General features: G+C 47.2%; 1 non-coding gene across 1 annotated transcript; it reads right to left on the minus strand.

The window, feature by feature from the left end:
• Nucleotides 1-5439: 5439 nt before the first annotated feature.
• On the minus strand, nt 5440-5581 carry LOC146207596 (U4 spliceosomal RNA). The gene has a single exon (XR_014704574.1). It is a non-coding gene; the product is annotated as a U4 spliceosomal RNA (small nuclear RNA).
• Between the last annotated feature and the right edge of the window lie 3716 nt (nt 5582-9297).

Consider the following 9297-nt stretch of genomic DNA (forward strand, 5'->3'; position numbering starts at 1 on the left):
GTAAAAATCGAAAAGGTGAAAATCGCTCTGCACAAGGCCGCAGGCTGGATGAGCGATGTAAGGAAATATAGACAGATAAGGTTCAACCCCCTGAAACAAGCGGCGGCGGCGCACTCCGCCTGGCCTGTGACCAGAAACGTATTGGGCGAAACCTTAATTGCCACATAACAATGGAACAAGCGTTGGCCGACAGAAGTGGCTCAGAAACTCTCGGATCAACCAAGGACTGTGATATACCCATCCCGGTTCCCAATCAGCAACCGCTGCCACATTCTAAAGGAACCACAATAAATGACCACAACAGCATGTAATGCGAATTTAAGACCCCCCCCCCCCCCCCCCCCCATCGCTTGTTTAAAAAAAAATAAATGAAGTAATTTATTTTGCTTGAAGAAAATTTGTTTAGAGGTGGGATGTGAACGCACGACCCTTAGGTTGCAAGCCAAGCCCGATATATCGCATAGGTCATGCGATGTACGCATGTACAGCTTCGGAATAAGCGAGGTTTACATGCAATTTGCGTATACTAAATGAATCCCGATACAGAACGAGCAAAAATAAGCAGTAAAATCAAAGTAATAAACCAAAAGTAACCTAACAAATAAAGATGAATAAAGCAAATAATAAATGCAACAAAATAAACTCGCGATCATCAGTCACGCTTCTGTCTTTACAGTACACGAGCCGTCTTAAGTGCCCACGAAATTTTTTCCTCTCACTAGCCACAGTTTTAGCCACCAATGAGACAACTTTCGTTTGGTTAATTCTACCCTTTCAAACTGTGTTTTCTTTCCCTATCCTTAAACTCAAATGATTTGAATGAATCAGCGCCGTTGCTTTGGACTGCAGTGCGAATGTGACGATGTTCACAGAACAGTACGAAGCAAATTTAGCCACTTCCTCCTCCTCTCCACACGCCCCTCTTGGTACTTGACTCGGTATGTCTTAGTCCAGGATGCTCCAGTCCTGGTATTGAGCAATAAACTACTTCTATCTTGAAAGTTCTTGCTTGAACATTGTGAAAGTCACCAGGGCTGATTTATTTTGCATCCCAGGTTTCGAAAGGCCCCTACCTGTTTGTTAAACTTTGTCTTAACTGATAATTCTCATGTGCCCCCCCCCCTTTTTTTCTTTTTCATTGCCTACTGTTGAATAAATATTTGCTTGACAGTTGTATAGTTCGCTTCATTCATTTTATGTCGATACTGCTCATTCCCAAGTGACAAATTTCTTATAACGCAACCACTTTTCCTCCTATTTTTCTCAATCGCTCTTCCAAACTATATCTTGCTGCTAGCTTCCTTACCCTCAAATTAACCAGGCGTCATAGTATTCGAGTTGTAATGAAGGGCTCCGGAATAATTTCGACCGAAGGCAATCATTAAAGTTCACTGACATCACACGAAATGGGCGCCTTTGGAGTTTAGCCTCCATCGAAACACGGCCACTGCGGCTGGGATGGAATCAAGTATACCCTTGAAACCAGGCTGGCGCATATTATCGTGTATTATGTAGCCGACCGCAACTAAAAGGCTTTTCACGAATGTTGTTGGCAAACTTTTACACCAATAGCAGGCCCTGCGAGCAAGTTCCGCGAAACATCCTAATGTCCACCTTCGGCTGTCCGTCGGACGTCCGTGCGACGCGATCTGGATCCGTATATTATCGTGTATTATGTAGCCGACCGCAACTAAAAGGATAGGGCAGCGACAGGCAGAAAGGCTGGCTGGTACTGGATTGCGTTTGGGTATGAAAAGCAGATGAAGACTGGAATGAATGAAATTAATGGAGAAATAAAGAAGAGTGCGCCATTCTCACAGGAAATAAAGAGCGCAGCACAAGGCCCGGAGAAAAAGAAAAGGGTGACGTTGCGTGAACAACATATGAAGACGCAAGAAACGCACTGACTCTTCATGGATGCGTACCAACTCACCGCTTTTAAGGAGCAGCAGCAGCTGGTGCGCCACACGCACAGCGCAGAGATGCTGACTTTCAGAGAGCTGCTGGCTCACATGTGCTTGTATTCCACTAAGCAACGGCTCACGGGAAAGAACTAAAACGAAACGGAAACCTGCTGACGGCACCACGGCCGATAAACCAACCACGTGCATGACTTTCCGTCGTGTCACATGCGCGCATTTTTAACCCATGTTGCTCAGAGACAGCGGGGTAGTTTTTATGCGAAAATGTTTTGATTTAATGGCTTCGTTAGATATATGGCACGGAATGAAAAGTATTCCAATGCTTTTTATTAGAACAATGTAACTGAACCTTGAAACGTTTCCAACGGAAATGAAATAGAATGCAGCTGTCCCCTATCGCATTTAAGTGATGTTTCCAGCAGATAGCCAATTGGAAACATCAGTAGGTCGGTCGCCTGGAAAGTTATCCGTGTTAAATATCAGGCTAGAACCTTCACTTAGTCCCGGAGACGGTTTACAAAGAACAAACAAGTATACATATAACATAGAAGTGCATATTATACAAAAGAAACAAAAATTTATAAACGTCGTACATTGTAAAGCGACAAGCAATAAGATACATGCATAAATATGAAGCATACAAATGTGGACGTATATACGTTCACTCAGGATCGACACCCAGTGCGATTAGTCTTTGTCGATTAGGTGGCTAGCTAGCCCCCGCCGCAAGCGGCGTTGACCTAGTCGCAGCCCCGTAGGGCCAGGAAGAGCCACCCTTCGGAAACGGAGGGCTCCTTTTCTGTGTCCCGTTTCCGGTGCTGTTGTTGTTGCGACTGTAGGAAGAAGGAAAAGAAAATGCACGGGCCTGCTACTGGCTCTGTAGCTGAGCCATCTCCGTTGCCTCGTACGGATAGAAAAGAAAATAGAGAAGAACGAAAAATAAGAGGGGGAGGTAGACGCGCGTCGCAACTGCCGTCGTCCGCCACCGGTGGCAGGCTAGCTCCCGCCGCAAGTGGCGTTGACCTACCGGTCCCAGTCCCGTAGGGCCAGGAACAGCCACCTTTCACCACCTAAATAAAAGTTTGCATTCATTCAATCGAGGCGTCCGTGCGGCGCCATTCATATGGCGCTTCCTCGAACGCCGCACCACAGAGCTATATAGAAATAGACGCAGTACAGCAGGCACCAGCGGCGTTTCAAATTCGTTGACAGCAAAGAAAACAATATTGCCGACAATTACGTTACTTCATAATGCGAAATTCGAGCCCAGCTCATCAGCTGTTTCACCTTTTCGATAGAATGACGCAAAGATTTCGAGCAGGACACGTATGTACAATTACAGACAACTTTTTTAAAATTTTCACACGTATTCCTTCAAGAAACACTCCACTAACTGTTCTTGGCTGTCATAAAAGAAGCTTTAGAAATGAAGAGAGCAATAAAGTTATCGGGAGGTTGTGGGAGGCAGCGCGTGGGCCCATAGGAACGTTGTGCGACGAACAGATAGCAGCCTGATGCCGCTAGCGAGTGAAGAGAATGTGACTGCGTTTCGGCTTGGGATGCACGCACCATGATCCGCTGATAGCGAGCGGACGTTTCAGCAACCGGAGAGCACCCTCGCCGCGACGCTGGAAGAGGGGGGGGGGAGGGGGGCAGCAATCTGATGACACGCGCGGTCGCCGCCATGGAGGCAGGTTGATGGGGGTGGGGTAAGGAGCACGCCGGCAACCGGAGAGCACCCTTGCCGCCACGCAGGAAGAGGGGGGGGGGGGGGGGGGGAGTGCACGCAGCGACAACACGCGCGGTCGCCGCCACAGAGAGAGAGAGAGAGGAAGAAGGAGCGCGCTCTCCCCAGCTGCGGAGCTGGTTACAGGGACCATACATTGCAGTAATTGAATTACAGAAATAAAATTATTGTAATTTAATTACTTTCTCCAGTAATTTGTAATGCAATAAATTACTTTTTCGGTTTGGTAATTCAGTAATGTAATGAATTACTTTTTGGCAGTAATTTCGCAGCAAAAGTATTTAATTCCTTTCGAAATTACTTTTACTGAAATGCACCACTACTCCTTCAACAGACAACAAAGTAGAGTGCTGCGAAAGCAGGAATGACGTGCCAAGCCGAAGCCAGCGTAACGGATCGGCAAAACGAGACAAAATTGAGCAAAACAGTGCGCCTGAGACCTCCTGTGTAGCAGCTCACAGTGCAGCTATCCCATGGCAACCTTTCTCCAAGCAGCAGGAAACAAGGCGTCATGGGAATGCCGAAGGGACAGATGGTACAAGAAGGTCTGAGTTGAAAACTAGTTAAAAGCGCGGCGTGTTGTGTCGGCTAGGGCACAGTGGTGCCTGGTTACACTCGTCACCATGGGGCGAGGGGGGGTTGGGGCGGGGTAGATAGGCCGAAGGGTACATGTCGTGAGCAGTCGTGGCGTGAGCATTACTGAGCGCAAGGTGCCGAGGACGATTCTTGGGACTATGGAACCAGTAAATAGCCTAGCTTCTTCGGGACCTTCAAATGGCGGAGACAGCTGTGGGTCAACAAGACTATGGTTCGCCGCTCATTTCACGACCGTTCAACCATGCTTCTGCTTTGTTATATTTTTTCTGCGGTTTTCTTTTTTCAACCTCAAGTGAGGGAAGGAATAGTTCTCTGGGACGGAATTTGGCGGGAAGACGAAAGAATGTGCATGCTTCGTGTCTGGAGAATAAGTTGTTGTTTTGTTTACTAGCTTTACTTAGTTTTTGCATGGATGAAAACTAGAAAGTAATTTAAAAGTAATTGAATTACTCAGTCGAAGTAATTGCAATGTAATTTCATTACATTTTCGGACCAGTAATGAGTAATGTAATTTATTTACTTTTCTGCGATTTTCAGCAAAGTAATTAGTAATGTAATTTAATTCCTGTTAAAAAGTAATTTTGACATGTATGACAGAGACCCAACGCCAACGCGAAACGCGGGAACGGGCGCCAGAGCTGCGCTCTAAAATTACGAGGGACTTTAGCGACTAAATTAGTGAAAGGCGAAAGCCCGATGGCCGCATTCCGCTACGCAACTGGCTCTAATTAGTAATTAACGTATTAGTCATTAGATTAGTGACCAGCTAGTCATGAAGTAGGCAATTATTTAACCTTTGCCTCCAATTGATTACCTTTTGGCCTATTTTTTCGGACACATTACGTCACCCTCCATCTATTGACACCACTAACATCTACCACTTCTCAATAGTAATCACAACTGCTGCGGGGTTTTATTTTTTGCCAGTAATTACCTAATTGTTTTTTCGGACACAACATCTAACCTCTACTCAATTACAATTGCTGCGGACACGAGTTTGCTGACGCGACCTGAGCGAAGTTTTAGTTTCGCATTAAAAAGAAAGAAATGTATGCCGTGGTGGAAGACCACGCCATCGCACTTTGAATCTAAAGAATCACAAATGCGCCAAAAGTTTTAGCGCTGAAATCAGCCAGTATATGTAATCAGTCTTTCTTTGCATTGGGTAACAAGGCCCCGTAGAGCCAACCAAAAATTGCCTCAGCCGACGGTATTTCACGTCGTCCAGGCGGGGTATTGGTAAAAGTTTTCAACTAGCAATAGTCGCTCCTCAGTCAAGACTTCATAGGATACGACCCTGCCTCTGCGCAATGATGACATTTACTACTACAGTTTGAGGAGGTCCTGCTTGTCATCCCTCTAACAGAGAAGGGTTCAACGTGCAATATCAGTAGTCGTACCTCATGCTATTTATTATAAAAAGAAAATATCTTCAAGCAAAACGGTTTTTGTGTCCTCCATGCAAGGAATGCTTATTTGAAACAGCGCAGCAAGACAGGGTGTTTGGAGTTATTAAGCCTAAGTATTACCCAATTACAAGTAGCGTCTGTGCATCGGTCACGTGGCGCCCAACCAATTCCGAGCATCGGTCATGCGCACCAACGCGCGAATTACCGATGCCTCCACTTTCTCTCTTTTCGAAATACGCCAAACATCCATGTATCCAGCTATTATTTATTTTATTGCTGCCGCCACGTTTCGATGGCGGCGAAGCGCTAAAGAAACCCATGCGGAGGAGTCGACAGAAAATGCTCTGTTAATGCATGCTGTCGTCCGTGTGCCGTGCGATGTCAGCGCACGTTAAAGATCCCCAGGTGGTCGAAATTACTCCGTAGCCCTCCACTACGACCCCCTTTCTCTCTATCCACCTTCACTCCCACCTTCATCCCTTCCCTTACGGCGCGGTTCAGGTGTCCACAGAGCAAGTGTGACAGATACTGCGCCTTTCCCTTCCCATGAACCAACCAACCAACCAACCCATGCGGAGGAGGAGGAGAAAGCTTTATTGAGGAGAAATTCGTGTGCTCTTTCGTGCTTTCCGATGTCAGTGCGTGTTTTAAAATAACCTCGTGGTCGGTATTATTAGAGAGTTTTAGTTTAGCCTTAGCGTAAATAGCGGTGCTAACGGAAATAAAGTTAGCGTGCCGCAAACGACTCCCTGTCGGACCGAGTTTTAGTATAGCGTTTAGCAAACGCCACACAATCTATTTTGTATGGAAGTATCAACAGCTGAGGATATATTCGAAGTGCTTGCCAGCGCTACCTGGTAGCAAAGTGTTGACTGAAATGAAACAAGGCGGAGCCGCAGGTTGAGCCACAGCGAGCCGAGACAAGCTCATCTTGAACTCGCGAGTACAGTGCCTAGAATTCTAGGCACGCGAGCAAAGCGAAACTTTTGGAAGCAGACGAACAATTGCGTGCGCTTTCTGCGCGATGTTTGGCCTCTTCTGAACTGTCTACCATTCTCTCGGTGCCTTTCAACTATGCCGTCAAGCATCTTGAATGATTCGCAATATTTATCGATGTTGACATTGGCAGAGATTGACGAACTGCATCTAGGAGTGCGCGCTCGCGAGCTCGCTCGGGCTGACTTGTTTGAAGCGGACAATTTGGAACTCTACCTACAACGCAAAAGTGAGCCGACCATATACCGCTACCATTCGAAGAAAGGTTTATTGGATATATCTTCTGTGGACCCTGCGCTGTTTAGGTTGCAGTTCCGTTTCGAAAAAGAGGATTTTGAGCACCTTCACAACTGCCTTGCTCTGCCAGGCACTTTCACTAGCGCCCAAGGCGTTAAGGTCCCTGGCCGACATGCACTTTGTATTGCACTACGGCGGCTTGCGTATCCCAACCGCTGGGGCGATTTGGAACCGATCTTCGGTTTGCATTCGTCAGTGATGTCCAGCGCCACAACTCAAACTATCAGCTACATTGTTGGTCGTTTTGGACACCTTTTGAGAGATGTCAACAAGTCGCGGCGGTCTTTGATAGCACGAGCTGTCAACGCTTTCTCCGTAGCTTGTTGTACGTTGCTCGCAATTTCTGGCCATAGCGACGAGACCCTAAATGGATTCAGGTTCCGTACTTCTCGCAGCATTGCGACGTCGTCATGAGCAGTGAACCGTATACGCATATTTACGTTGCACCGTGCTCCGACTCTGGCACTGGACATTTTGATTACGGCGCTTGTCGTCTGCTTTCGTCTGCTCTGCAGATTGATGGACGTATGCTACAAGAACCTCGCCTGCATGCCCCCTTGAAGTGAGACTTTGAACGTAGAAAAGATGCAATGCAAACTTCACAACGAGCTCAATACTCTCGCATAAAATGTAATTATATAATAGCCAAAATTAGTAATAAAATATAGTAACCGCCGAAACGAGGCTTTAAACCAATTCGCTGCGTTCAGAGTGGGTGCATCGTCGCAGGCGACCCCATTAGGCTTAGGAGCATTAGATTCCAGACCGAATCTCCACAAAAAGCTTCTTTACACCCTGCACATCATCGTCGAACCAAGATTAGTCAAATCGAATGATGACAGTACCAGTAGTTGTCCGTAAACGTGCCAACCGGAACTGCAACGACTATTTGTTCGTTTGAAGCGGACGGCTGCCCGATCCATGAACGCCACCATGTTTTCGCGCTAAATGCGCAAAAGACGATCGCTAAATTCTCAAAATTGCGTGAACGCGCTAGCGCTATTTCTATGCTAGCGTTCAGCGCATGCGCATTTCCGTTCCGCTATTCCGCTAATCCCGCAATCACCGTAAACCCCTCTAAACTAAAACTCTCTATTAACGCGAAAGCGTTACTTCGGTATGCTCACAGATTTCTGTCCGCAGACTTTGTCCGCAGGCTTTGCCCGCAGTCCTTGTCCGCAGACCTTGTCCGCATAATCGTGTCCGCAGCAGTTGCGGGTAATTGAGAAGTGGTAGAGGCTAATGAGTGGTGTCAATCGATAGAGGCTGACGCAATGTTGCTGCAGAAAAAATAATTAGTCCAATAAGAATTAGGTAATTAATTACAATAACTGGTTCACAGGAAAGGAGAGGCGCAGTATCTGCCGCCCTTGTTTTGTGGAGACCTGATTTATTATTTATTTATTTATTTACAGGAAGGGAAAGGCGCGGTAACTGTCTGACTTGTTTTTTTTTTGTGGACACCGCAACCGCGCCGTAAGGGAAGGGAGGAAGGTGGGAGTGAAAGTGGAGAGAAAGAGGAGCCGTAGTGAAGGGCTACAGAGTAATTTTGACCACCTGGGGATCATTAACGTACGCTGACATCGCACAGCACACGGACGCCTCATCGTTTCGCCTCCATCGAAACGCAGCCCCCGAAGTCGGGTTCGAACCCGGGTACTCCGGCACAGTAGTCGGGCGCCTTACCACTGCACCACCCCGGCGGGGCTTGTGGAGACTGACTGATTTATTTATTTATAGGAAGGGAAAGGCGCGGTAACTGTCTCACTTGTTTTCTGTTGACACCGCAACCGCGCCGTAAGGGAAGGGAGGAAGGTGAAAGTAGAAAAAGAGAAAGAGGAGCCGTAGTGGAGGGCTACGGAGTAATTTCGACCACCTGGGGATCTTAACCGCGCCGTAAAGGAAGGGAGGAAGGTGAGAGCGAAAGCGGAGTGAAACGGGGGCCGTAGTGGATATGACGTTACTCAACCGGAAATAGAGCCGAAAAAAGGGCATCGGAAGGGATTGGCGCGCAATTTGATAGTACCAAATAGTAAAAGGGGGCAAACTAAGGTGCCTCGTGCTGTTGTTGTGGCTGTAGGAAGAAGGAAAATAAAATGCATGGGCTGAGCCACCTCCGTTGCCTGATTGATTGATTTATAGAAAGGGAAATGCGCGGTAACTATCTCACTTGTTTTCTGTGGACACCTCAACCACGCCGTAAGGGAAGGGAGGAAGATGGGAGTGAAAGTGGAAAGAGAGAAAGAGGAGCCGTAGTGGAGGGCTACGGAGTAATTTCGACCACCTGGGGATCTTTAACGTGCGCTGACATCGCACAGCACACGGACGC

The sequence above is a fragment of the Amblyomma maculatum genome, chromosome 1 (genome assembly GCF_055883805.1).
Source record: "Amblyomma maculatum isolate TAMU_Amacu chromosome 1, ASM5588380v1, whole genome shotgun sequence".
Classification (NCBI taxonomy): Eukaryota; Metazoa; Arthropoda; class Arachnida; order Ixodida; family Ixodidae; genus Amblyomma; species Amblyomma maculatum.